Here is a 27,511-nt window from a genome sequence, read left to right on the forward strand (position 1 = left end):
TTGAAACTACATTACAACTTGGCAGGAAATGAAAAAGTTATTCTTAAGAAAGTATTAAGACTATTGCAATACTAGGGACCTTAGAGAAGAGATATTTGGAATGACTCAAAAGGAGGGGGAGAGCCTAAAGGACTTGGTTGAGGAATTTCAGTACAATCTATAGAGGTATAAAATGAGTCAATTGAGAAAGGATACTAAAAGAAAAAAATTTCTTAGAGAAATCAGACCATAATCTCTGGAGATTTTGAATCTAATGGGAGGAGGTGACATATCAAAGTTGGGCTATGATGAAGTATGTGAGATATGTCATCGATATTCAAGAGGAAATTCTAAAGTTGGAGGAGGAACAACAGATATTGCTTCCAGGCTTGTCAAGTCAATTGTTGGAGCTAGAGTAACCAGAGCTGAAATTGGTAATTTATTTGAAAATTTTAAGACTGATATTCTTAGCACGTTATCTTCTCAGTTGGATGTTCTGCAGGTTAAGAAGAAAAAAGAAAAATAGGAGGAACTAGAAAAATCCATTGCTATGTTTTGTTCGAAATGCAGGAAGAGGCATGCCTTGAGGGAATGTCCCGCAGATAGCATAGAGATATGCTGAATCTATGAAGTAGAACACTCCACTGATCAATTCCCTTCACTTTTTGAAATTAAAGTAGCATATCTAGTAGATAAATAAGTTGTCAACACACTTTATGCAGTGGCCCCTCAAAGACCATGGAAACCATGTGTTGCAGGTTGGCTTAGTTGCATTTTCAAGTTCCTTATAATCAAAATTAGATGTGGAATATTCCAATGACCTGGCAGACTTGGCCCCACAATAGCATTGGCAAGGGAACTTTTCTTACCTTACCACTCAGAATTTTCCTTCTCAAAAATTTTATCCTCCACAGGCTACATAATAGAAAATGATTCAACCTCAATAGCAGCAGCTTCAGTTGCTTGCTCCACCAAATCAACCTCATCCTGTGCAACTTCCTACCCAACTAGTTTCTAACCCCAATAATAAAACCATCTAATCCGCTCACAACATTAGATTGGTCACCTATCCCACTTTTCCTACCTACTATATTGCACCACAGTCACTGTAGGAAATTTCTATTCCTATGTTAAAACAATTTCCTGTGTCATTGAATGAAATCTAGCTGAGGTCAAGAAAAGTGGTGAATCAAACCAGAATAATTGAAGAGATTGTAGAGGAAGAGTCTCTATAAATGCATGAAGTTAAAACCAGACCTAAACCAGCAGAACAACCTACTTCAAGGGCACACCAGCATTCCTCATCCCATACAATCCAACCTCCTTTTCCAGAGAGGCTGGAAATGAGACTAAAGTAGTGTGAGTTTGATCTTGTGTTTGAATTGAGAAATGTATGCATTAAGATCCCATTGCTGCAAGAAAGTAAAGATATCCCAATCTATGCTAAATTAATAAGGGAGCTATGTACCAAGAGACTAGGAAGACAAAAGAAAGAACTCTCTACAATTCGAGTAGGTGGAAAGCTTGCAAGTTTAATGTATATTGGATTTGTTACTGAAAATATGCAGATCCTAGAATCCCTGTGGTTACCACCTTTATCAATGGAAAACCTATAAAACATAATTTAATTGATTTAGGTGCATCCATTAATGTGATGACTATGGAGACCTTATCTAGAATAGGAACCTTTGACTTATTGCCTACTCCTGCCATGTTGGAATTAGCAAATATGTCTAAGGTAAAGCTAGAGGGGATATTAGAAGACATTGTCATCTCATTAGATTCCTGGAAGTACCTTGCAGATTTTTATGTTCTTCAACCCAAAAATAACTTAGAAGGGCATCCTTTGATCCTGGGGAGACCATTATTAGCCACGACAGATGCTTATATAGGGTGTACGTTCAAAAATGTGACCATCACTCATGGGACTAAAACAAAGCACATTAATTTGTATCCCCCACTCAACCTCTCCTGAGATCAGAAAATACACATTGGATTGAAGAAGAAGATCATGATTCAAAATGTTCCCGACAAGTTTTGACAATTGCCCAAGCCATGAGCCTTAAAGAAAAATGGATAAATTGTTGTATTTCTAATCCCCATATTTTGCAGCAAGAAGAAGCAAAGTCTAGTCATAATTTAGATCTCATTACTAATCTGCAGGATTTTCATGAATACGGTACAACAACCAAATTGCTTTCACCCTTATTATCTACATTTCCTGCATATTCCATCACTCAATGCGGGAGTAAGGTGGTTGAAATTTTTCCTAAAGAACCTTTGAATATTAATTCTTCCTTAACCCTTGAACAAGAAAAAAATTTAATTCAAGCATTGAAAAACTTTTTAGATACTTTTGCTTGGGAATATACAGATATGAGAGGCATTCGGCCAGACACATGCATTCATCATATTTATATAGAAGAGAAAACTAGGCCCATGAGACAGCCACAAAGGAGGATGAACCCTACTTTAAGGGAAATTGTGAAAGATGAATTGCAAAAATTGTTAAATGTAGGGTTCATCTATCTTATCTCAGATAGTCAGTGGGTATCTTCATTGGTTATTGTCCCAAAATAGAATGGTAAATGACAAGTGTGTCTAGATTACGGGGAACTAAACAAGGCCACCTTGAAAGATCACTTTTCCTTGCCTTTTATAGACCAAGTGCTAAACACTTTGGTAGGAAAAAAGTATGTTTCCTTCCTAGATGGGTTCAGCGGGTACAATCAAATTATGATAGCTTCGGAAGACTAGGGAAAGAATACATTCACATGTCCCTGGGGAATCTATGCATATAGGGTACTACCATTTGGTCTATGCAATGCACCAACCACATTCCAGCAAGTGGTCCTTGCTATTTTTTATGATCTTTTGCATGATTGTGTAGAAGTTTATATGGATGAAATTATAGTCATGGGTGATACTTTTGAAGAAGCTTTACATAATATTGGGAAAGTTTTATAGCGATGTAGATAAGCTAACCTCGCATTAATTAATGAATTTTTTTTTATGATTATGAATGAAGGTATTATTTTGGGTCATCATGTTTCTATTGCAAGAATAAAAGTTGATCAGACAAAGATTGAAGTCATTCCAAAGCTACCCCCACCAACCAGTCAGAAGGGAGTATGAAGTTTTCTTGGACATGCGAGCTACTATAGAAGGTTTGTTGAAAAATTTACAAAAGTAACCTATCCATTATTTAAATTGTTGACTAAAGAAGCTGAATTTCATTGGGATGATGAGTGTCAAGATGCATTTGATACACTCAAGGAAAAAATTTCTTCAACACCGGTATTGAGAGGCCCAGATTGGAAATTGCCTTTTCATATTTCCACTAATGCCTCTGATTCAGCCATAGGAGCAGTATTGGGACAAAAGGAAGATCCGGTAACCCATGTTATTTATTATGCTAGTAAGAACTTAACTCCTGCAAAAATAAATTACATGGTAACTAAAAAAGAATTCCTTGCTATGATTTATGCTATTAATAAGTTTAGACATTACATCATGGGCTATGAAGTTTTTATGCACACCAATTACTCTGTCATTCGATATCTCATGAATAAACCAGTTACTAATTACAAGTTTACTAAGTGGCTTCTGTTGCTGTAGGAATTTGACATCATGGTATTGGATAGGCCTGGAAAGGAAAATCAGGTAGCTGATTTCTTATCAAGAATCAACCATGTATGGAGGATGTTCCTATTAATGATAGCTTTCCTGATGAAAATTTGTTTGTTATTTCTGTTAAAACACCTTGGTTTGAAGACATGGTCAATTACCTTGCTACACGAAAGTTGCCTCCTTATTTTTCAACTTATCAGAAAAAGAGAATTATTAGAAAAAGTGTTGATTACTCTTGGATTAGGGGAGATATTTTTTTCATTGGACCTGATTTGATTATCCGCAGGTGTGTCCGGGAAGACAAGATCTACAACATTTTGAGAGTCTGTCATGATGAACCGTGTGGAGGACATTTTGTAGATAAGTGAACAACCTACAAGATCCTTCACTCAGGTTACTATTGGACAAATCTTATTAAGGATGCAAGGGAATGTGTCCAGAAGTGTGACAACTGCCAGAGAATGGGGTGGTTTGTACAATCAGAAGAGATACCTTTGCAGCCTGAGGTTCTCATAGAACCTTTTGAGAGGTGGGCTCTTGATTTTGTAGGTCCCATCAACCCTATGTCCAAAGGTAAGAAGTATATTTTAGTTTTTACAGATTATGTTACGAAGTGGGTGGAGGAAAGAGAATTACCTAGAGAAATAGAGAAAACAATGGTAGATTTTATTTTTTTCTGATATTTTGTAAGATGTGGGGTACCTAGAGAAATAGTCACTAATGAAGGTACTCAGTTTGTATCAAAGCTTATGCAAGGAATTGTGCAAAAATATCAGATTACTCACTAAAAGTCCACCCCTTATCTCCCACAGGCCAATGGGCAGGTGGAATCAACAAATAAAGTGTTGGAGACAATCGTTACCAAGACGCCGCAATTACATAAGAAGGATTGGTCTGACTGACTTCCTGAAGCATTGTGGGCCTACTCGATTACATGGAGAAATATCGTTGGATTTTATCCATATGAATTGATGTATGGAAAGAAAGTTGCATTGTCCATTGAATTTCAGATCAAAAATTTTAAAATGACAACAGGTTTGGGAATAAACCTTGATGAAGCTCAACAACAAAGAATCCTGCAGCTCAATAAGTTGGATGAAATGAGGCAGGATGCTTTTCAACATACTGACCTGATTTAGTAATAATGAGATAAATGGCATAATAGATACATTCAAAAGAATAAGTTCAAAGAGGAAGACAAGGCATTGTTGTATGATTCTAAATTTAAGAACTTTAAAGGAAAATTTAATGCACATTCGTTGGCACCCTATGAAATTGATAAAGTCTTTGATAATGGATCTTTTCAGGTTAAATCAATTAATGATTGGAATGTTTCCCTCTTGGTGAATGGGCACATACTCAAGTTATATCAAAAACCCCAATCTAAGGAGGAATTTGTGGAAGAAATTGTGAAGAAAAGAGAGCTAAATATGGTGAGAGAAGGGATAATTCCTTCCACTATCCCTTCTTGATTTCTTGCTGACATAATGAGCTCACTTTGTTTCTTCCTTGTTCTCAGTAAAACATGAGAGAAATGTCTATTAGGTATAGGTTTATTCCTTTTTCCGGGCCCAATGGACTAATTACGAAAAAAGAACCCCTTGGAGTCTTCTTTTCCAAGTATTTTAGAGTCTCTAGAAAAGAAATATGGTGAGCATGGACTGCCCTAGGCTAATTAAAATTACAGGTCAGTAGGTTCTCTCAATAAAATTTTGTTTTCACTTAACTCTAGATTGATCTTGTTGCACTGATGTGGTATTTCCTAAGGCCCTCCTTCCAAAAATCTTGGCCCATTGACATCAACAAGTTATCTGGTGCAAGATCAGAGCCTTATGATGCCTTGAAGCTTGTATGCACTAATGACAGGCTATCTCACCAACAAAAATGGGGATTCACTATGGCCTCTTGACTATTGAATCCTAAAAGGGGGGTTTGACATCAGCACATTAATTCACACCCGACATGATGTATTAGGGTACCGTGGCCCTCGCTCTCATTAAAGGTGACAAAACTCACATTGATTAACAACTGACCTCAATGGATGGTAATCCAATGAGCTCATTTCACATTCAACATCAACACCTTTTATTCATGTGCAGTGAACTGTACATAAGTGAGGGAGAAGTGTTAGTTGGTGGTTTGATTTCCTGTAGAAGCTCTGCAAGTCATGGTCCGATTTCCTGCAAAATCTCTGCAACTCGTGGTCTGAATTCCTACAAAAGTTTCAAAAGTTGCGGTTCAATTTTCCTAAAGATTCAGCATTGTGGTTCCATTTCCTGTAGAAAAGTTCAATAGTCCCAGTTCCATTTATTGCAGCAGAACCTTGGTTTTCTGAAAAACAAAAACAAAAATCATAGACAGAGCATTAATTTAAAATTATTTAAAAGTACTGACAAATTTTTAAATACTAGTCAAGGTCATGAATTGTGAAATCATATATCTGATTTAATTATTAGGTGGGTTTTCATCTCAAGGACATGCATGTGTCATCTGAAATATTAGACCGTTGGAAGGTATAAAGGTAAAGTACCGTCAATGATGGGGCACTTTAGGTAAAGGGTAATTAATGCTTTTATTTTTAAATATTGCATGATTTTTTTGCTATGTTCACCCTTGCAGCAAAAGGCAGTGTAATCTGGTGCATTATGACACCAGCTTCTCGCCTAATCTCCATGATTCTGACACAACCATTATACATACTTCCCACATGTTCCTATAGATCAGATCATGATGACAATCATGATCACGACCCATCTCTCAAAAATCTCGTGCTTTGTGATCACCTTCTATAATAGGCCCTTCCTTGTCATATGATTCTGTTACAAATCTTAAGACGATATTTCCAAAGAAGTGCATATGCGCTGTCTTCCAGTCTTTCACCATGTCCAAACTACATGCCCTCATTCGCTTTGAGCCACATGGCCTGAGTTGCTGGAGGCCAACCCTCGCAGCAATGCGATAATAGAAAGAGTAGGGTAGCTACCATTTTTCCAGTGATTCAACAGCCACAACTCGGAGGTGAAAAAATATTTTGCCCTAAACCTAAACGGTGATAAGGCTCAAGTTGGGGATGTTCAATTTAGGTTGAACAAATGTTTGGTAGCACGAGCATGCGAGATTTCATAATTGGAAGAACGTTGGTGCAAGAACCAACATTTCAACAAGAGTTTATGTGCACCCTTCCTCCACAGAGAGCATTCTGAACACGACCAGACTAAGGAAATCTCGCAGGAGTTCTTGAAGAGTAATTATTGGGACTTGTTATTTTTCCTGTAGAAATACATCACATGTGAAGTGTTAGCTACCTATACCAATAGGTTTCATATTTCATGATTGGCAATGAAAAGGTCCAAATATGCTCTGCTTTGATGATGCAAAGATCACATATTTGTAAGAGAATATAATCTGTGCTTATAGCTTGATGTGGACTCAAATTTTGATGGATGTTCCCACAGCCTAATCTGGATCATGCCATGTTTTGAATTTTCAGTTGTAGAATAGAGAAAGAAGTCTTTCCAAACTGTTTAATCTTGGCAGACAAGTAGTTCAGGTAGAGAAGAAAAGGCTCCCAACAGCTTAATCTGGGACCTTGGAAGAAATAAGGGTAGAAGTAGATAGAAAAAACAAAAGAAAAAAGCCAAAGAAAAGAAAAGGCAAGTAAGGGTCTGCAAGCCTAAGTGCACCCTCCAAGAAGAAACAAAAAATGCTAGGCAAGTAGATGGGTAGGCAGTTGGGGGTTGCAGAAGTATCATTCCTTACAATTGAAGGTATGCTAACCTATTTCACAAAGCAAAGTCAATGGATGGAGAAGTCTTCTTCTCTATCAGGTTTCAGCAGGCAAAGAAGCATGTCTAACTTCCCACTTATTCCGTTTCCCATTCATTACTAATATCCCCTCATCAGTTGTGATTCATGAAACAATTCATGGTTCTATGGTGGTTCTTAGTCCTATTAAAAGCCACATTTCTTGTCTAAAACTCTTTTCATTTTGATCTACTCCTTAAGATAAGTTATCTTCAAAAAGCTTAGTGTTATCTCCCCTCATCCACTCCTTTCATCCATATTAACCCTAACTCTATTATATGACTCCCGTATATTACTCTTTCCCTAGTAGTATAACACCATGGTGTATAAACCCCAAATTTTGTATAAATATCCCTCCCCTTGGCATTATAGCCAATAAATCCTCTGTCAGGGATCAAATTGGCATCTGGTCACTTTGATGAACCTAAACCTCACCCCTCTCCCTTCTTTAAAGTCATTCCACCCATTAAACCTTCATTTGTAAAGAAAACCTTATAAAAAACCCCCTCCTACCCATAAACCCCTTTGAAATTGTGAAATAACCCAAAAACCCACCTTTTTCCGCTTAACCAAAGTATCCGCCCGCATTGTTATATTTCCAAAATACATTGAAAAACATTGTAAAACACCATATCCTAATGTTTTCCGCTGGGCGCAAATTCCAAAACAAATAATAAATTAATCCCGCCCCCCCATTCATATTGTCCGATCACATCACCTTTCCGTCAACCGTCGGATCGGACCCATGTGATCCGACGGCCCTCGTTCATATCGGAGCGGCCCCGACGTCCGATAGATACCTTCCGATATCTGTCAGAAGGTGACGTCAGGCGCCCGCCATGCGCCTTCCGCACAATGCATCGGAGGTACGCCTGACACATTCCACCTCCGTAGCTATAGCGGTGCGATATAAAACCACTAACCGTTTCCGGTTTCGGTCAATCCACTCATCCAACGTCATCCCCACGTCATTGCCACCCCGCCATCACGTCAACCTTTTTGTCCGCCCCTGTGCCATTGTGTCTGCCACCGCATCATTTCTGTGGACCAATAGCAGCTCGCCACCTCACCCGATGACGTCATGCTGACGTCATCCGACTCCGACCCCACCCGATGACGTCATCCCAAAAACGCGCCAATATTGCCAAATATCCATTTTTAGGCCAAAATCTCATGTTTTTTCCACTTTTGGCAAAAGACACTACTACTATTTCTGCATGCTGCTCACGTCCAAACCAGTACCAGCCTGCTAAAGTCGATTCCGAGACCGCCAGAGCCTCCATTGCACCTGCATTCGCAACTCTTGCCGACGAATTCACCAGATATTCTTCAAAATCATCCCATAAGCCTGGTTTTATCCATAATTCCGCAAATAAACTATTAACAGACTTTAAAACCCTATTTTCACCGTTAAACACATAGTAACCTGCACTTATATCCAGCCAGCGAAGCCATTAAACTCCTGCAGGGCCGCATTTGACAAATTGAGTTGAAATTCACAGCTAGTTCGCGCAGTCGTGAACTAGGAACCTTAACTGACCAAATTCACCACAGAAAACACTTTGCTCAGTCCTGCTACTGTTTTATCAGTCCTTTAAGCAGTATTTCAATTGCTGCAACTGTTTCACTCACCCTCTGTTCCATACAATTCACATTTTTTCCATTAAAGAAAACTCTTGGTGTTGCTCTGCATAGCAACTCTATCCATAATTCTAGGAGAAGTCATGGATCCACCAGTGGCTCGAATAGCATTAAACATTGCTCCATTAAATGCCCCTCAGAGACAATTGGAATGGCAGTCTCTGGCAGACATGGACTATCATATTTCAGAGGAAATGCTGATGGGTACTAAGTTCCACATCCACCTGCTCAATGAACTGAAGGCTAAGCATGAGGCTGGAACATATGTGCTGGGCATATGGGGCTCATTCCTCCCTATTTTCAAGCTCCCTCAAGTTAACCAATTCCCTGATTTGATCCATCTGTGTGCTGAAAATTATGACCCCACTCAGAGGGCAGTTCTTGACCCTTCAGGATCAGCTGTGTTTTATGTCACCCCAGAAGCTATCAAGGATATGCTCTGCTTCAGGACTGAGAAGAAACTGGTCCCTCTATCACTTGTAGACCTGATAAATCGAGGAGCCAGAATGACAGATGCTCAGGTTACCAAACTAAACCAGCTATACATTGGCTCTGACTCTGTGAAGTATCCTCCTATCAATCAAGTATACCTCAACCAACTGGGCAGAGATCTGGCTGACATGATTAGTCCCATTTTGGGCTACAACTCCATTGAGTTTGTTGATCAAACTGTGCTGGTAATCATGCTCATGTTTGCTCCAGGCAAGTCTCCTATCTGCTATGACTATGCCACCTATATAGCAGACAAAATACATGAGCAGCTAATGAACCTGGCAAGATAAAGAGTGTTCAGGTATACCTCCTACATTTACCACTTGATCTTATATCATCAACATCAGAAATTCTCTTTTCCAATCAAAAGAGAGGATGCCCAAGGCAATCCAAGATCAGTGGTCTATTGGTCATCTGTTTTCCACTGTAGAGGTGAAACTCCATACACTTATTGTGAGTTCATAGATCAGTTCATCCACCCAGCTATGTCAATGATGATGGGCTCACCTCCTCCAAGGCTCACAGATGAAATGCAAAGGATCCTGCAGTTATCCAAATCATACAGCATTGGGGACTGGTACTTTTACCAGCACCACACCGTCATTAGGATGTTTGGGTGTGAACTTCCTCCCTACAGACTACCCAGATATGTGCCTATGAGGCTATTTGCCCTAGAATACTTCAGGCAGTTTGGCAATGTTGATGTGCTTCACTTTTCAGGCAAAGGCAAGAAAGCACAGTTGAAAGTCAGGAACCAACTTGGCCACTTTGTCTATAACCAAAGGGAGGAAGGTTGGAGAGAAGTAGACAGGATGCTTGAGTCCCTTGGCCTTCAAACCAGTTTCCTCTGGAAACCTTATGACCCCAACCACTTTCTGGCTATGATCATGTAAAGATCCCCCACATTGAAAAACATGCAAACCAAGCAAAATGGAGGAGAGGAACCCTAGAAGAGCCGGTTACACAAGAAGAGCTGAATCAAAGAGCGGTGAGGAATCTTGAAAAGATGGCTGACCTTGAACTTTGTTCACAGCTGTTTTCACTGCCAAGCACACAAGTGGGAGCAGTTGCATCCTCCTCGACTGCAAATCAGCAAGCACCCAAAGCCACTGAAGATATATCTAGCAAGGGCAAGGAAAAAGAGATGGATACTGAACAGCCACCACATGAGAAGGTGCAGCAACATCAGCAACAGGTACAACAACAACAACAACAACAGGAATTGCAGCAAGAAGAAGGGCAGCATAATAAAGAGCAGCCCCCACAGCAAGAAGGGGCAGTTGAGGCCCCAATTTCCACAGAACAGCAGGCACAAAATATGGTGCCTCCTAGGCAAGAAACATCAGTTGATGCATCAATCCTCCAAACTCCACAAAAGGAGGATACTAGCAGAAAAAGGGACAGAGAGACTCCCTTGACCACATTAGAAAGTCATGGTGAGAAAAGACAGAGAATGAACCCTTTCTCTGATGAGGAAATGCCAACAGGGCAGTCTCTGGGCATGGGCCCACCTAGCAGGGAAGCATCTGCAAGTTCCTTCCAAGAGGAACAGAACAGAACTGTGGGAGGAGAAGTCAGCTCCTCAAGCCACCAGAGAAGGGGTGAACTCAGCATTAAGCAGCAGTTCATTGAAATCAAGAAAAGGAATGAACCAATAAAAATACCGCTGTATAATCATCTGTTAAATATGGCTCCCACCAATTAGCAATGTCTAATGTCTGCTTTTGATGTCCAGGAGGGCAAGATGATTATGAGTCATTTCTCGCCAGCAGTAGCATAGCGCCAGTCTCATGCAGATTATATAAGGACCAATCTTGAGGTGCTTGCCAAAGACATCCACCCAATGGATAAAATTGAGTTGCATAAGCAAACAGGTGAGATGGTCTATGCCTCCTTGGCTGACAAAACACTGGACAATTATAGGCTGGAAAATAGCCTTAATAATACAGCTGCCCAACTTGAGTTGGAAAGGGCATCATCACAGGCTAAGGACAACAGAATTAGGTCCTTAGAAGATATAATTATTGAGATTGGGCATGATCCCAAAGATATCAAGGGCATCCAGGAGATATTGAAGTTAAGGGATGCAGACATGGCTGCTTTGAAGAAAAAGATAAAAATTCCAGCCACAATCCACCCTCAAACAGATGAGGTTTCCTAGCAGAGGCATGATAAAGAAGCCACAGATTTGTTGGTGTCTCTCTACAAGAAACTTATCAAGACACAAGAAAATATGGGAGAATCAGAGGCTGCACTGGCAGCACTACAGGCAGCTTTGAAGCAAAGAGAAGAAGGGCAGACCTCCCAGCCTCCTCCTGAAGTAATTAACCTTGAGGAAACTGCTCCAATCACTGTTCCTCCTCCTCAACAAGCAGAACAGGCAGCAACATCCACTTCAGCAGCACCACCAGCAACAGAGCAGGCCCCAAGCCTGGACATGCAAAAGCTGAGGAATGAGATCCAGGCCCTGGAAGCTCAAATGACAGAGCTGAATGAGACTAGGTATAAATTGGCCAAAGTGAATGACAGATATGATAAATCCAAGCAGTCTGTGGCAGAAAAGGGCAGGGAGATAAAAGCCCTTAAAGACAGGATCAAAGAGCTAGAAAATGAGCTCAAATTAGATAAAGTTGTGGCTGAGCTTAAAATAGTGTTGTGGGCTAACATTGGCCAATCTATAAATGAGCAATGGCAATATATTGAGACAATCCATCAGCAGTTGGACCTCATTCCAAAAGCACAGACTGAAATTCAGAGATCAAGAGCTGTTATAAGCAACATGCCTTAGATAGCCACCAGGATGATCAATGTGCTTAACAATAGGACAAGAACTCAGTTGGATGCCATGGGGATCTCAAACAGAACTGAGCACATTCAGCTGATCAAAAGGGTTCTCACACTGAGAAACTTAGTGCAGACATTGGAAAGAAGAACCCAGGATATGCAGACTGAGGTGAACAGGTTTTTGGAAAAGTTTCAGGTGTTAGAAAATAGAGGGCTCCCTAGCTTACTGAACAGCGCAGGGAGATTGTTTACACATGTCCAGTATGCCAAAAGGGTTAATACATTTGCCACAAGTCAGATCAATGAGAAGCCCAGCACCTCAGAGGAAACAGGGCCAGCCACAGGGCAGACTCTCTATAACGGAGTAGAGAATTTATTTTTTATAATGAATGAAATCAAACACCTGTTTGAGGCCCCTCCCAATTTTTATAAGTATACAGAGGCAGAGGAGACTATGGATGCAATCCTCAGGCATCAATTACCTACACAGGACTGGTGGGCCAAAGCAATACAAACGATTTTGTAAACAGTGAGCCATTCACCAAATTTTGTTTATAAAAATATGAATTGTCATGCAAAGCACAGTTTAATAAAATCAGCATGCATTAAAGATGAAAGCTGAGCCAACTCAGCAGAACCTACAGCCAACAAAGCAAGATGAAAAGCTACAGGTGTCCAGGCCGAGAAGCTACAGCAGGACAGCTCCAAAAGCGCATTTCTCAGTATTAATACAGATCACTCCAACCGACTCAGTGGCCTCCAAAGGCCAAAATATCTTCTGACAAGCATAAAGATGCATTTACTATGTACTCAATGATGTAATAACTTTCTGATCTAAATATCTTGAAAAGTTGGTGAAGATATTTCATTTCTCAGATGACTCAATGCCTGAGATATTTTTTAATACGTTTTGTATATGTTTGCCCCTCGCATAAGCTTGAGGGGTTGTTGTTGATTTCTCCTGAAGAAGTTCTTATGCTGTATTCCTTTCAGAGTTTAATAAAGAAAGTGATGGAATTTCTCGGATTTCTGAAGTGTTGAATGCGTTCTGGTGTCTGTTGAAAACTGCTGGATTCCTGTGTATTTCACAATACAATAAGTTTCTGTAACTCTCTCTGTTATGTATTTTCGATCTATTAAAATCCATATATGTTTCTAATTTCTAAGTGTTTGATAACAAAAAAAAAGAAAAACCTTCAGGACTTATTCATGCAATACCTTGAGTTCAATCTTTGTTGCTAATAAATGTTTTTCTTCAGCTGTATTCTTGATAAGTGTAATTCTTAATTGCTACACTTTCAGAATATATCTATCACAGTGACCTTTGTTTCAGGAATTCAAGTTTGCTCCTGTGCAACATGTTTCACTTTCACATCACCAGCTTACTAGAGAATTCTTAATTGCTTTCTGTTGGCTGACTATGCATCACCACTTAAGTTTAAATTTGTTTGTTTGAGATACACAATAGGCCCTGCAGTCTGACATCATCACTCCAGCATTTCAAAGCATTTCATAGCTCTAGACTCCATTGCCCAATGATATACTATTCTCTGAACACTACATCTTAAGCCCTGAAAGAAGTCCTTCAACCAAAACCTGAGCATAATAGCTAGCCTAAAACACGATCCAAACAGTGACAAATCATAAAGAGAGAGCCCTCTCTGATTACAGTTTGGCTAAGAACTGTGATCCAAAGATTGGTTAGTGGTTACCCCGGCCGTATTCCCTTGGGAGTCATAGGGAACAACCTGGGTGTTAACAAAATTGGCGACTCAACTGGGGACTTCTTAGGATTTTCCAATTTCTATACATCTCTCAAAGCTGCAAATCAAGCCTGAAATCAGTCAGGAGGCCTTCAAAACTGTTTCTGTATCACATGGACAGCTTTAGGGAAGAGCTTTTTCAGTAAGTCTTCATCTCAGCTTTGGAATAAATATAGGCATTCCAAAATCTTTATCCAGTCCTTGCAAATATAAAAACTTCCTATAAAATCCTAAAAAACAGTTAGAAGTTGGCTCCCAAGAAAAATCCACGGCATACTAGGGCAAATTCTGACCCTAATCCACCCATCATTGTTGATAATCCAAATACCATCCCTAGAAACATTAGGAGGCAGCAAAGGCAGGAGCAGCCTGCTGACTTAACCTCAGATTCAGATCATCCCAGCCTTATCTCTACCCCATGCAAGGTCCTTTTCAGGTCCACCCCTACTTCCCCTAGTTCACCATCCACATCTCAAAGTCCTCCTCTCACATCTTCATCCACTGCACAAAGTCCTCCTCTCACATCTTCATCCACTGCACATATCCCCTTGACAACCACTGTAGGTTCACCCTTACCTATTACCCCTGTAGTACCCACTGTTCCTATTATCCCAGCTGCCCCTGTTAATCCTCTAAACCCTGTAAATATGGCTAACAGATATGCACCCTTGCAGATACCAGCTAATGCTGCAGCTCTACCCCAAGTTTACCAAACCAAAATCTCATATTTTGACTCCAATGGCCCTCTGACAGCTGTCCAGCATGCCAAAAGGATGCAAGACCATTTTGAGACTTATGAAATAGATGATGACAGTGTGAGAATGAGGATGTTTGTTCAAAGCCTAACTGGGGATGTAAGAACTTGGTTTAGATCCCTAAATGCAAATTCCATCACAACTCCTGATGAACTGTATCAAGCCTTTACTAGCAGATGGGAGAAGAAGAAGGATCCTCTGCACATACTTGGGGAATATGACACTATCAAAAGAGGTCCCCAAGAGACTGTTTTGGAGTATTGTGCACGATTTAACAATGTATATAACGCAATCCCACAAAATCTAACATCCCCTCCTGATTTAGCTTTGTATAAATTTCCTGATGGTTTTGACCCTGACATGGCCTATCAGTTAAAAGAAAGAGATCCTCAGTCCCTTGCAGAGGCCCAAAGGGTTGCTGTTACAGTGGAAGCCAACCTAATTGCCAAAAGAAACAGAGCAAGGTTGGAAAAGAGGATTGTTTTCAAAGAGGAACCCTCTGCCTTTGATCAAAAGCTGGATGCCATACTCACTGGAATGAAGAGATTAGGTGATAGAGTGGAATCGGTTGAGAGAAAATCATCATGGGAAGCACCACAAAACAACCCTCCTAGGAATCCAAATTTTAGGAGAACTCAAAACCCAAATGTTGGCAAGGCCAGTGCAGACCAAGACATAAGACCCCCTTTCCAAGAAAATTATGCAGAAACTTCCACATCAACAGAGCCCAATGAAGATCCTGAGATTAATTTAATGGGTCTAGATGGCGAAAGTCAAGTTTTCTTAACACAGGAAGATCATGAGGATGATGAAATCAAACTGTTCCAAACTAAATCAGGTGAATCCTTTGACTTTAAACAAGGCTATGACACTATTGTTTATGAGGTCCATAAACAATACAAGCTGAGGAGCAGAACTGTGAATGTAAACCAGCCTGAAAAGATAAAGGATAATCAGCAGCCTAAAAGAGTCATAGTCACAGAGCCTAATGACAAAACAAATTCACCTGCAGAAGAAGTGATTATTGAAGAGATCACTGAACCACTGTCCTTAAAACAGCAGCCTGTGGCTACTTCACCCTCTCAACCTAATTTAAATGTTACTCCCCAAGAGATGAGTAAAAGAGGCAAGTCCCAAAGTCAAGATAAAAATCAAGAAGAAGATTTAATGAACAAGGAAAGGACTGTTATCCATAACCCCAAGACCCAATCTGAAAAACCCTTTGACCTAGAAACTGAAATTGGCAAACTAAAAATAGCAATCCCTCTCTCAGAACAAGCCAAGCATGAAATCTATAAACTACAGATCAAGAAGTCCCTTCAACTCACTAGCAACAAAGATGATGTCAATGTGCTTGATGACACCCCAGAATTACTGTTTGGCCCAGAAGTGGATGGAAAAACGGTAGCCACAGGGGTATTACCTTTTTATGTCAGCTTACACATTCATGATAAAATATTACATAATGCAATGTTTGACTCAGGTGCCTCTCACAATCTCATGCCAAAAGCGGTCATGGAGAGATTGAATCTAGATATAACAAGACCATACAAGGACTTGTTTTCCTTTGACTCTAGCCAAGTCAAGTGTTTAGGTCTCATAAAAGATTTATGTGTGTCTCTGGTTCAATACCCAAACAAAACAATCCTAATGGATGTGGTAGTTGCTGATATCCCACCTAAGTATGGGATGCTGTTATCAAGATCATGGGGAGCTAAACTCCAAGGTTCCCTACAATTAGACATGTCATATGCCACCATCTCTGTCTTTGGGCAACCAAAAAGACTGTACAGAGAAAAACTCATGAAATACATGGTCGGCAGTGAAGAAAAGCCTCAAAACATTCCCATATATGCTGTCCATTCAGACATAGACTCATACATTCTCTTCAATGACAGCACAACTCCCTCAAAAGGTGAGGTTGAAACCAAAATACTCATACAGGAGGAAGACTCCAATGAAAGAATTACCACCCATGAAACAACAGTCAATCAAACATTACACGCTGCTGCTGCCCTAGTTGTCAAGAATATCCAATCAAATGATGAGACTATCCTAAAAGACAAGCCAGATGAAAAACCACAACTTCAACTTACTTTGCCAGCCCATGAACAGATTGTTAAATCTCCTTCACAACAAGATATTCTATGGTTCCTTGAATTTGATGGCTCAGTCAACAAATTAGGGGCAGGAGCTGGAGTTTGGGTACACAATAAAGAAAATAGTCATGCAGAAGGCAGCGCCTATAGATTAAACTTCAGATGTACTAATAATATGGCAGAATATGAAGCTCTTTTACTAGGCCTCAAGTTAGTAAAGTTCTTACAAGCTGCCAGGGTTTCGATCATGGGTGATTCAGATTTAGTTATCCAACAAGTGAAGGGAAACTTTGTCACCAATGACAAAAGACTAAGGACTTATAGATCTGCTGTTGCTGAGGTACTAAACTTTTTCTCTGAAATCCAAATCACTAAAATTCCTAGAACCCAAAATTTGCATGCTCATAGTCTAGCCACATTTGCAAGTACATGCAAGCTGCCTTTTGAGCCCCATCATTGTTTCACAGCTGAGGTAAAACACAGACCCTCCATTCCAAACAATGTTAATGATTGGCAAGTATTCGAGGATGATGTGCAAATAAACCATTTTTTATCTCTGCAACAAGAATTTGCAGGATTAAATATTGACACTGATGCAACAAGTCAATCACAAATACTTGATACAGCAAGTCAATCACAAATACTTGAAAGAGAAAGTCCATCACAAATACAGTTTCAAAAGACTACTCACCCAATATCACCTAGAACAGCAAAACAAATGCTAAATCCAACTATTTTCAGCAAGGAAAACATTGTTAAGATAGTCTTCGGCAAAATCACATAACCAATCTTTTGTCGACGCATTTCGAACCAACCAGTGTGGTTCATCGTCAGGACAAGTTGAAGAACCAATCTGGCTTAGCTCGATTAAATATAGTGTGTAGAGACTCCAACAGCTAAAATTCTAACAGCTAATTTGACCTAATGAACCTGGTCAAATCACTAAAATAGTTAATTAATATTTCTAGAAAAAGTGATCCATAACATTGTTAAGAAGACTATCTTAACAATGTTATGGATCACAGAAGTCTAAATTCCTTAATAAGGAAAACATTCAACAAATCCAACCAATCAGTTGTGAAGAAGTGGCTAACGCTGAAACTGACATCATAGAACTGAAAGACAATTTTCTACCGACAGGCCTAACTCCACTAGAGGACATCTTTGATTCAAATGATATTCCTAGAAAACCAAAAATGCATCCCTTAAATGTAGCCATTGAAGAATGCAACATTGGTACAGTTGACAAACCCAAAATAATTAAATTGTCTGCATCTTTACCTCTTGATCAAAAGCCTAAATACATTGACCTCTTTAAAGAGTTCGAGGATGTCTTTGCATGGAGTTATGAGGACCTAAAATCCTATGATACCTCTGTTATCCAGCATACTATCCCTCTCAAGCCTGATCAAAAACCCTTTAAACAAAAACTGAGGAGAATCAATCCTATGCTTCTCCCAGCAATGGAACAAGAGGTACAGAAAATGTTCAAGGCAGGCATCATAGCTCCAATCAGATTCTCCGAGTGGATTTCAAACTTAGTCCCTACAAGAAAGAAAACTGGTGAAATAAGGCTGTGTGTGGACTTAAGAAATCTGAACCAAGTATCCCTCAAAGACAACTATCCCTTACCCAAGATGGATCACATTCTCCAAAGAGTGGTAGGGGCCTCAAGGATCTCATTACTGGATGGATTTTCAGGCTTCAATCAAATCCTGGTGCACCCTGATGATCAAGACAAAACAACATTCACAACCCCATGGGGAACCTTCAAATATGTAAAAATGCCTTTTGGATTGAAAAATGCAGGGGCAACGTTTCAAAGAGCAATGGATATTGCTTTTGCCAAGGAGATTCATGACTTTTTATTCATCTACTTAGATGACCTCACACCTTTCTCAAAATTGGACCAAGAACATATAAAACATTTGAGGCAGATCTTCCTAAAATGCAGGAAATATGGGATTTCCTTGAATCCCAAGAAATCCCTGTTTGGTTTAGAGGAAGGTAAACTCTTGGGCCACATCATTTCTAAAGATGGCATTAGAATTGATCCAGACAGGATACAAGCTATCTTACAAATGCCTCACCCAAGAAATGTCAAAGAACTGCAAGGATTCTTGGGAAAAATCAATTTCTTGAGAAGGTTTATCCCAAACTTAGCAGAACTAATCAGATTATTAAATAACATGCTAAAGAAGGATTCAAAAGTCAAATGGAATGTTGAAGCCAATCAAGCCTTTGAAGGTATAAAACTGGCCCTTACCCAAACCCCGGTCTTGACCAATCCTCAATTTGACAGAGAATTTATCATTTTCTCTTTTGCCTCCCAGCATACTATTGCTGTTGTTTTGTTGCAAAAAGATGACCAAGGAAATGAGAAGCCAATTGCTTTCTTTAGCAGAGCTCTTAGAGATGCACCTTTAAAGTATCAAATCATGGAAAAGCAAGCTTATGCTTTGATCAAAGCCATTAAAGACTTTAGGATTTATATCCTTTATTCCCATGTTATAGCATATGTGCCAAGTCCTATTGTCAAAGACATTCTCACCCAAGAAAATTTAGAGGGCAGAAGAGGAAAGTGGATTGCCAACATCTTGGAATTTGATATTGAGATAAAACCTACAAAACTAATAAAAGGGCAAGGTTTGGCCAAACTAATGACAGAAGCAAATTTCCAAGCCTTAGACATCAACCAGCTGGACAGTGAACTGGAGCTGGTGACTCCAAAGATCAATGTAGCCTTTGAACAATCCCCTTGGTACTCTGATATATGTTATATATTGCAAAACCTGTGTGCTCCCCTAGGATTGTCCAGAACTAAATGTAGGTTCTTAAAAATGAAAGCTTCTAAATTCTGTGTTATGGATGGAAATTTATTGTGGAAAAACCATGAAGGAATATTGCTAAACTGCCTAATTGAGAATGAAACTGACAATATCATAAAGGAATTTCATGCAGGTGATTGTGGTGGACACTTGTACTCGAAATCCACTGTGGATAAAATACTAAGGGCTGGTTATTAGTGGTCCACCATGTTCTCTGATGTCAAGAAATTCACAACCTCATGTCATAAATGTCAAGTGTTTGAGGGAAAGAGACAGTTGCTGCCACTTCCCTTAAGGCCTATTGCAACAGAGAGACCTTTTCAACAATGGGGCTTGGATTTCATTGGGGAAATTCATCCCTCATCTTCAGGCCAACATAGATGGATCTTAACAGCCACAGACTACTTCACTAAGTGGATTGAAGCTATTCCATGCAGACAAGCAAATGATTCCACTATTATTCAGTTCTTGGAGAACAACATATTGGCTAGATTTGGCTGTCCTGACAAAATAATAACAGACAATGCTGCTGCTTTCAGATCCAAGAAGATGGTGAATTTCTGCCATAAATTTCACATCACCTTGGGCCATTCTACTTCATACTATCCCCAAGGTAATGGCCTTGCTGAGTCATCAAACAAAAGCCTGGTAAACATCATAAAGAAGGTGCTGGAAGAAAATAAAAAGAATTGGCATAAGAAGCTTGTAAATGCTCTATGGGCAGATAGACTAACAACCAAAAGATCAATTGGGACCAGCCCATATGAGTTGGTTTATGGATTAGAAGCCAAATTTCCTTCATCACTAGGGGTACCTGTTATGAAACTTCTTCAAGAAAGCCAAGATGAACCAAATGATATGCAAAGAAGAATCAATCAAATCATATGTTTACAGCAAACGAGAGACCAAGTTTTCAGCAGAGTTCAAGTTCTACAAGAAAAATTAAAGAAGGCCTTTGATAGGAGAACTAAGGCAGAAGATTTCAACATTGGTGACAAAGTCCTCAAGTGGGATTCAAGAAGAGAGGATAAGGGAAAACATGGAAAATTTGATTCCCTTTGGAGAGGACCATTTGCTGTCCAAGCAGTACAAGGAAACAACACTTATTTCCTTAAGAGTCTTAATGAAACTGATTTGGATGAAGGTCCTGTGAATGGCAGGATGCTGAAGCACCATTTTGAATATCACCCATAAGTGCAGCCTGAGTTTTCCCTTGTACATATCCAGATGTATATATTATTTTCTGTCAACATGTAAAAATGCAATTTCTCAAAGTTTTCTTAAACTACCAACAAAAGGTAAATAGAATCAGAGGTCTACCAAGAAGAGAAGCACATAATTTTGGCATTTCAAAGCAGCAAACTTCAAGATTGGCAAGAGCAGTTAAGGGGCAAGGCAATCGGACCTGCTGTTCTTGGTCTTTCAAATGAAAAACCATCCCCATGTGGAGCCACTGTTAGCTACCTATACCAATAGGTTTCATATTTCATGATTGGCAATGAAAAGGTCCAAATATGCTCTGCTTTGATGATGCAAAGATCACATATTTCCAAGAGAATATAATCTGTTCTTATAGCTTGATGTGGACTCAAATTTTGATGGATGGTCCAACAGCCTAATCTGGATCATGCCATGTTTTGAATTTTCAGTTGTAGAATAGAGAAAGAAGTCTGTCCAAACTGTTTAATCTTAGCAGACAAGTAGTTCAGGTAGAGAAGAAAAGGCTCCCAACAGCTTAATCTGGGACCTTGGAAGAAATAAGGGTAGAAGTAGATAGAAAAAACAAAAGAAAAAAGCCAAAGAAAAGAATAGGCAAGTAAGGGTCTGCAAGCCTAATTGCACCCTCCAAGAAGAAACAAAAAATGCTAGGCAAGTAGATGGGTAGGCAGTTGGGGGTTGCAGAAGTATCATTCCTTACAATTGAAGGTATGCTAACCTATTTCACAAAGCAAAGTCAATGGATGGAGAAGTCTTCTTCTCTATCAGGTTTCAGCAGGCAAAGAAGCATGTCTAACTTCCCACTTATTCCCTTTCCCATTCCTTACTAATATCCCCTCATCAGTTGTGATTCATGAAACAATTCATGGTTCTATGGTGGTTCTTAGTCCTATTAAAAGCCACATTTCTTGTCTAAAACTCTTTTCATTTTGATCTACTCCTTAAGATAAGTTATCTTCAAAAAGCTTAGTGTTATCTCCCCTCATCCACTCCTTTCATCCATATTAACCCTAACTCTATTATATAACTCCCCTATATTACTCTTTCCCTAGTAGTATAACACCATGGTGTATAAACCCCAAATTTTGTATAAATATCCCTCCCCTTGGCATTATAGCCAATAAATCCTCTGTCAGGGATCAAATTGGCATCTGGTCACTTTGATGAACCTAAACCTCACCCCTCTCCCTTCTTTAAAGTCATTCCACCCATTAAACCTTCGTTTGTAAAGAAAAACCTTATAAAAAACCCCCTCCTACCCATAAACCCCTTTGGAATTGTGAAATAACCCAAAAACCCACCTTTTGCCGCTTAACCAAAGTATCCGCCCGCATTGTTATATTTCCAAAATACATTGAAAAACATTGTAAAACACCATATCCTAATGTTTTCCGCCGGGCGCAAATTCCAAAACAAATAATAAATTAATCCCGCCCCCCCATCCGTATTGTCCGATCACATCACCCTTCCGTCAACCGTCGGATCGGACCCATGTGATCCGACGGCCCTCGTTCATATCGGAGCGGCCCCGACGTCCGACAGATACCTTCCGATATCTGTCAGAAGGTGACGTCAGGCGCCCACCACGCGCCTTCCCCACAATGCATCGGAGGTACGCCTAACACATTCCACCTCCCTAGCTATTGCGGTGCGATATAAAACCACTAACCGTTTCCGGTTTCAGTCAATCCGCTCATCCAACGTCATCCCCACGTCATTGCCACCCCGCCATCGTGTCAACCTTTTTGTCCGCCCCTGTGCCAATGTGTCTGCCACCGCATCATCTCCGTGGACCAATAGCAGCTCGCCACCTCACCCGATGACGTCATGCTGACGTCATCCGACTCCGACCCCACCCGATGACGTCATGCTGACGTCATCCCAAAAACGTGCCAATATTGCCAAAAATCCATTTTTAGGCCAAAATATCATGTTTTTTCCACTTTTGGCAAAAGACACTACTGCTATTTCTGCATGCTGCTCACGTCCAAACCATCACCAGCCTGCTAAAGTCGATTCCGAGACCGCCAGAGCCTCCATTGCACCTGCATTCGCAACTCTTGCCGACGAATTCACCAGGTATTCTTCAAAATCATCCCATAAGCCTGGTTTTATCCATAATACCGCAAATAAACTGTTAACAGACTTTAAAACTCTATTTTCACCGTTAAACACACAGTAACCTGCACTTATATCTAGCCAGTGAAGCCATTAAACTCCTGCAGGGCCGCATTTGACAAATTGAGTTGAAATTCACAGCTAGTTCGCGCAGTCGTGAACTAGGAACCTTAACTGACCAAATTCACCACAGAAAACACTTTGCTCAGTCCTGCTACTGTTTTATCAGTCCTTTAAGCAGTATTTCAATTGCTGCAACTGTTTCACTCACCCTCTGTTCCATACAATTCACATTTTTTTCCATTAAAGAAAACTCTTGGTGTTGCTCTGCATAGCAACTCTATCCATAATTCTAGGAGAAGTCATGGATCCACCAGTGGCTCCAATAGCATTAAACATTGCTCCATTAAATGCCCCTAAAAGACAATTGGAATGGCAGTCTCTGGCAGACATGGACTATCAGATTTCAGAGGAAATTCTGATGGGTACTAAGTTCCACATCCACCTGCTCAATGAACTGAAGGCTAAGCATGAGGCTGGAACAGATGTGCTGGGCATATGGGGCTCATTCCTCCCTATTTTCAAGCTCCCTCAAGTTAACCAATTCCCTGATTTGATCCATCTGTGTGCTGAAAATTATGACCCCACTCAGAGGGCAGTTCTTGACCCTTCAGGATCAGCTGTGTTTTATGTCACCCCAGAAGCTATCAAGGATATGCTCTACTTTAGGACTGAGAAGAAATTGGTCCCTCTATCACTTGTAGACCTGATAAATCGAGGAGCCAGAATGACAGATGCTCAGGTTACCAAACTAAACCAGCTATACATTGGCTCTGACTCTATGAAGTATCCTCCTATCAATCAAGTATACCTCAACCAACTGGGCAGAGATCTGGCTGACATGATTAGTCCCATTTTGGGCTACAACTCCATTGAGTTTGTTGATCAAACTGTGCTGGTAATCATGCTCATGTTTGCTCCTGGCAAGTCTCCTATCTGCTATGACTATGGCACCTATATAGCAGACAAAATACATGAGAAACTAACGAACCTGGCAAGAGAAAGAGTGTTCAGGTATACCTCCTACATTTACCACTTGATCATATATCATCAACATCAGAAATTCTCTTTTCCAATCAAAAGAGAGGATGCCCAAGGCAATCCAAGATCAGTGGTCTATTGGTCATCTGTTTTCCACTGTAGAGGTGAAACTCCATACACTTATTGTGAGTACATAGATCAGTTCATCCACCCAGCTATGTCAATGATGATGGGCTCACCTCTTCCAAGGCTCACAGATGAAATGCAAAGGATCCTACAGTTATCCAAATGATACAGCATTGGGGACTGGTACTTTTACCAGCACCACACTGTCATCAGGATGTATGGGTGTGAACTTCCTCCCTACAGACTACCCAGATATGTGCCTATGAGGCTATTTGCCCTAGAATACTTCAGGCAGTTTGGCAATGTTGATGTGCTTCACTTTTTAGGCAAAGGCACGAAAGCACAGTTCAAAGTCAGGAACCAACTTGGTCACTTTGTCTATAACCAAAGGGAGGAAGGTTGGAGAGAAGCAGACAGGATGTTTGAGTCCCTTGGCCTTCAAAACAGTTTCCTCTGGAAACCTTATGACCCCAACCACTTCATCACTTTGAGAAGGCTCTCAAGCTATGATCATGTAAAGATCCCCCACATTGAAAAACATGCAAACCAAGCAAAATGGAGGAGAGGAACCCTAGAAGAGCCGGTTACACAAGAAGGGCTGAATCAAAGAGCGGTGAGGAATCTTAAAAAGATGGTTGACCTTGAACTTTGTTCACAGGTGTTTTCAATGCCAAGCACACAAGTGGGAGCAGTTGCATCCTCCTCGACTGCAAATCAGCAAGCACCCAAAGCCACTAAAGATATATCCAGCAAGGGCAAGGAAAAAGAGATGGATACTGAACAGCCACCGCATGAGAAGGTGCAGCAACAACAGCAACAGGTACAACAACAACAACAGGAATTGTAGCAAGAAGAAGGGCAGCATAATAAAGAGCAGCCCCCACAGCAAGAAGGGGCAGTTGAGGCCCCAATTTCCATAGAACAACAGGCACAAAATATGGTGCCTCCTAGGCAAGAAACATCAGTTGATGCATCAATCCTCCAAACTCCACAAAAGGAGGATACTAGCAGAAAAAGGGACAGAGAGACTCCCTTGACCACATCAGAAAGTCATGGTGAGAAAAGACAGAGAATGAACCCTTTCTCTGATGAGGAAATGCCAACAGGGCAGTCTCTGGGCATGGGCCCACCTAGCAGGGAAGCATCTGCAAGTTCCTTCCAAGAGGAACAGAACAGAGCTGTGGGAGGAGAATTTAGCTCCTCTAGCCAGCAGAGAAGGGGTGAACTCAGCATTAAGCAGCAGTTCATTGAAATCAAGAAAAGGAATGAACCAATAAAAATACAGCTGTATAATCATCTGTTAAATTTGGCTCCCACCAACCAGCAACGTCTAATGTCTGCTTTTGATGTCCAGGAGGGCAAGATGATTATGAGTCATTTCTCGCCAGCAGTAGCACAACCCCAGTCTCATGCAGATTATATAAGGACCAATCTTGAGGTCCTTGCCAAAGACATCCACCCAATGGATAAAATTGAGTTGCATAAGTAAACAGGTGAGATGGTCTATGCCTCCTTGGCTGACAAAACACTGGACAATTATAGGCTGGAAAATAGCCTTAATAATACAGCTGCCCAACTTGAGTTGGAAAGGGCATCATACAGGCTAAGGACAACAGAATTAGGTCCTTAGAAGATATAATTATTGAGATTGGGCATGATCCCAAAGATATCAAGGGCATCCAGGAGATATTGAAGTTAAGGGATGCAGACATGGCTGCTTTGAAGAAAAAGATAAAAATGCCAGCCACAATCCACCCTCAAACAGATGAGGTTGCCCAGCAGAGGCATGATAATGAAGCCACAGATTTGCTGGTGTCTCTCTACAAGCAGCTTATCCAGACACAAGAAAAGTTGGGAGAATCAGAGGCTGCACAGGCAGCACTACAGGCAACTTTGAAGCAAAGAGGAGAAGGGCAGACCTCCCAGCCTCCTCCTGAAGTAATTAACCTTGAGGAAACTGCTCCAATCACTGTTCCTCCTCCTCAACAAGCAGAATAGGCAGCAACATCCACTTCAGCAGCACCACCAGCAACAGAGCAGGCCCCAAGCCTGGACATGCAAAAGCTAAGGAATAAGATCCAGACCCTGGAAGCTCAAATGACAGAGCTGAATGAGACCAAGGATAAATTGGCCAAAGTGAATGACAGATATGATAAATCCAAGCAGTCTGTGGCAGAAAAGGGCAGGGAGATAAAATCCCTTAAAGACGGGATCAAAGAGCTAGAAAATGAGCTCAAATTAGATAAAGTTGTGGCTGAGCTTAAAATAGTGCTGTGGGCTAACATTGGCCAATCTATAAATGAGCAATGGCAATATATTGAGACAATCCATGAGTAGTTGGACCTCATTCCAAAAGCACAGACTGAAATTCAGAGATCAAGAGCTGCTCTAAGTAACATGCCTGAGATAGCCACCAGGATGATCAATGTGCTTAACAATAGGACAAGCACTCAGTTGGCTGCCATGGGGATCTCAAACAGAACTGAGCACATTCAGCTGATCAAAAGGGTTCTCACACTGAGAAACTTAGTGCAGACATTGGAAAGAAGAACCCAGGATATGCAGACTGAGGTGAACAGGTTTTTGGAAAAGTTTCAGGTGTTAGAAAACAGAGGGCTCCCTAGCTTACTGAACAGCGCAGGGAGATTGTTTACACATGACCAGTATGCCAAAAGGGTTAATACATTGTCCACAAGTCAGATCAATGAGAAGCCCAGCACTTCAGAGGAAACAGGGCCAGCCACAGGACAGACTCTCTATAACAGAGTAGAGAATTTATTTTTTATAATGAATGAAATCAAACACCTGTTTGAGGCCCCTCCCAATTTTTATAAGTATACAGAGGCAGAGGAAACTATGGATGCAATCCTCAGGCATCAATTACCTACACAAGACTGGTGGGCCAAAGCAATACAAACGATTTTGTAAACAGTGAGCCATTCACCAAATTTTGTTTATAAAAATATGAATTGTCATACAAAGCACAGCTTAATAAAATCAGCATGCATTAAAGATGAAAGCTGAGCCAACTCAGCAGAACCTACAGCCAACAAAGCAAGATGAAAAGCTACAGGTGTCCAGGCCGAGAAGCTACAGCAGGACAGCTCCAAAAGCGCATTTCTCAGTATTAATACAGATCACTCCAACCGACTCAGTGGCCTCGAAAGGCCAAAATATCTTCTGACAAGCATAAAGATGCATTTACTATGTACTCAATGATGTAATAACTTTCT

This window comes from Pinus tabuliformis, chromosome 2_1 (genome assembly GCF_031772625.1).
Source record: "Pinus tabuliformis cultivar Carrire ecotype Pingquan chromosome 2_1, CPIR1, whole genome shotgun sequence".
NCBI classification, from domain to species: Eukaryota; Viridiplantae; Streptophyta; class Pinopsida; order Pinales; family Pinaceae; genus Pinus; species Pinus tabuliformis.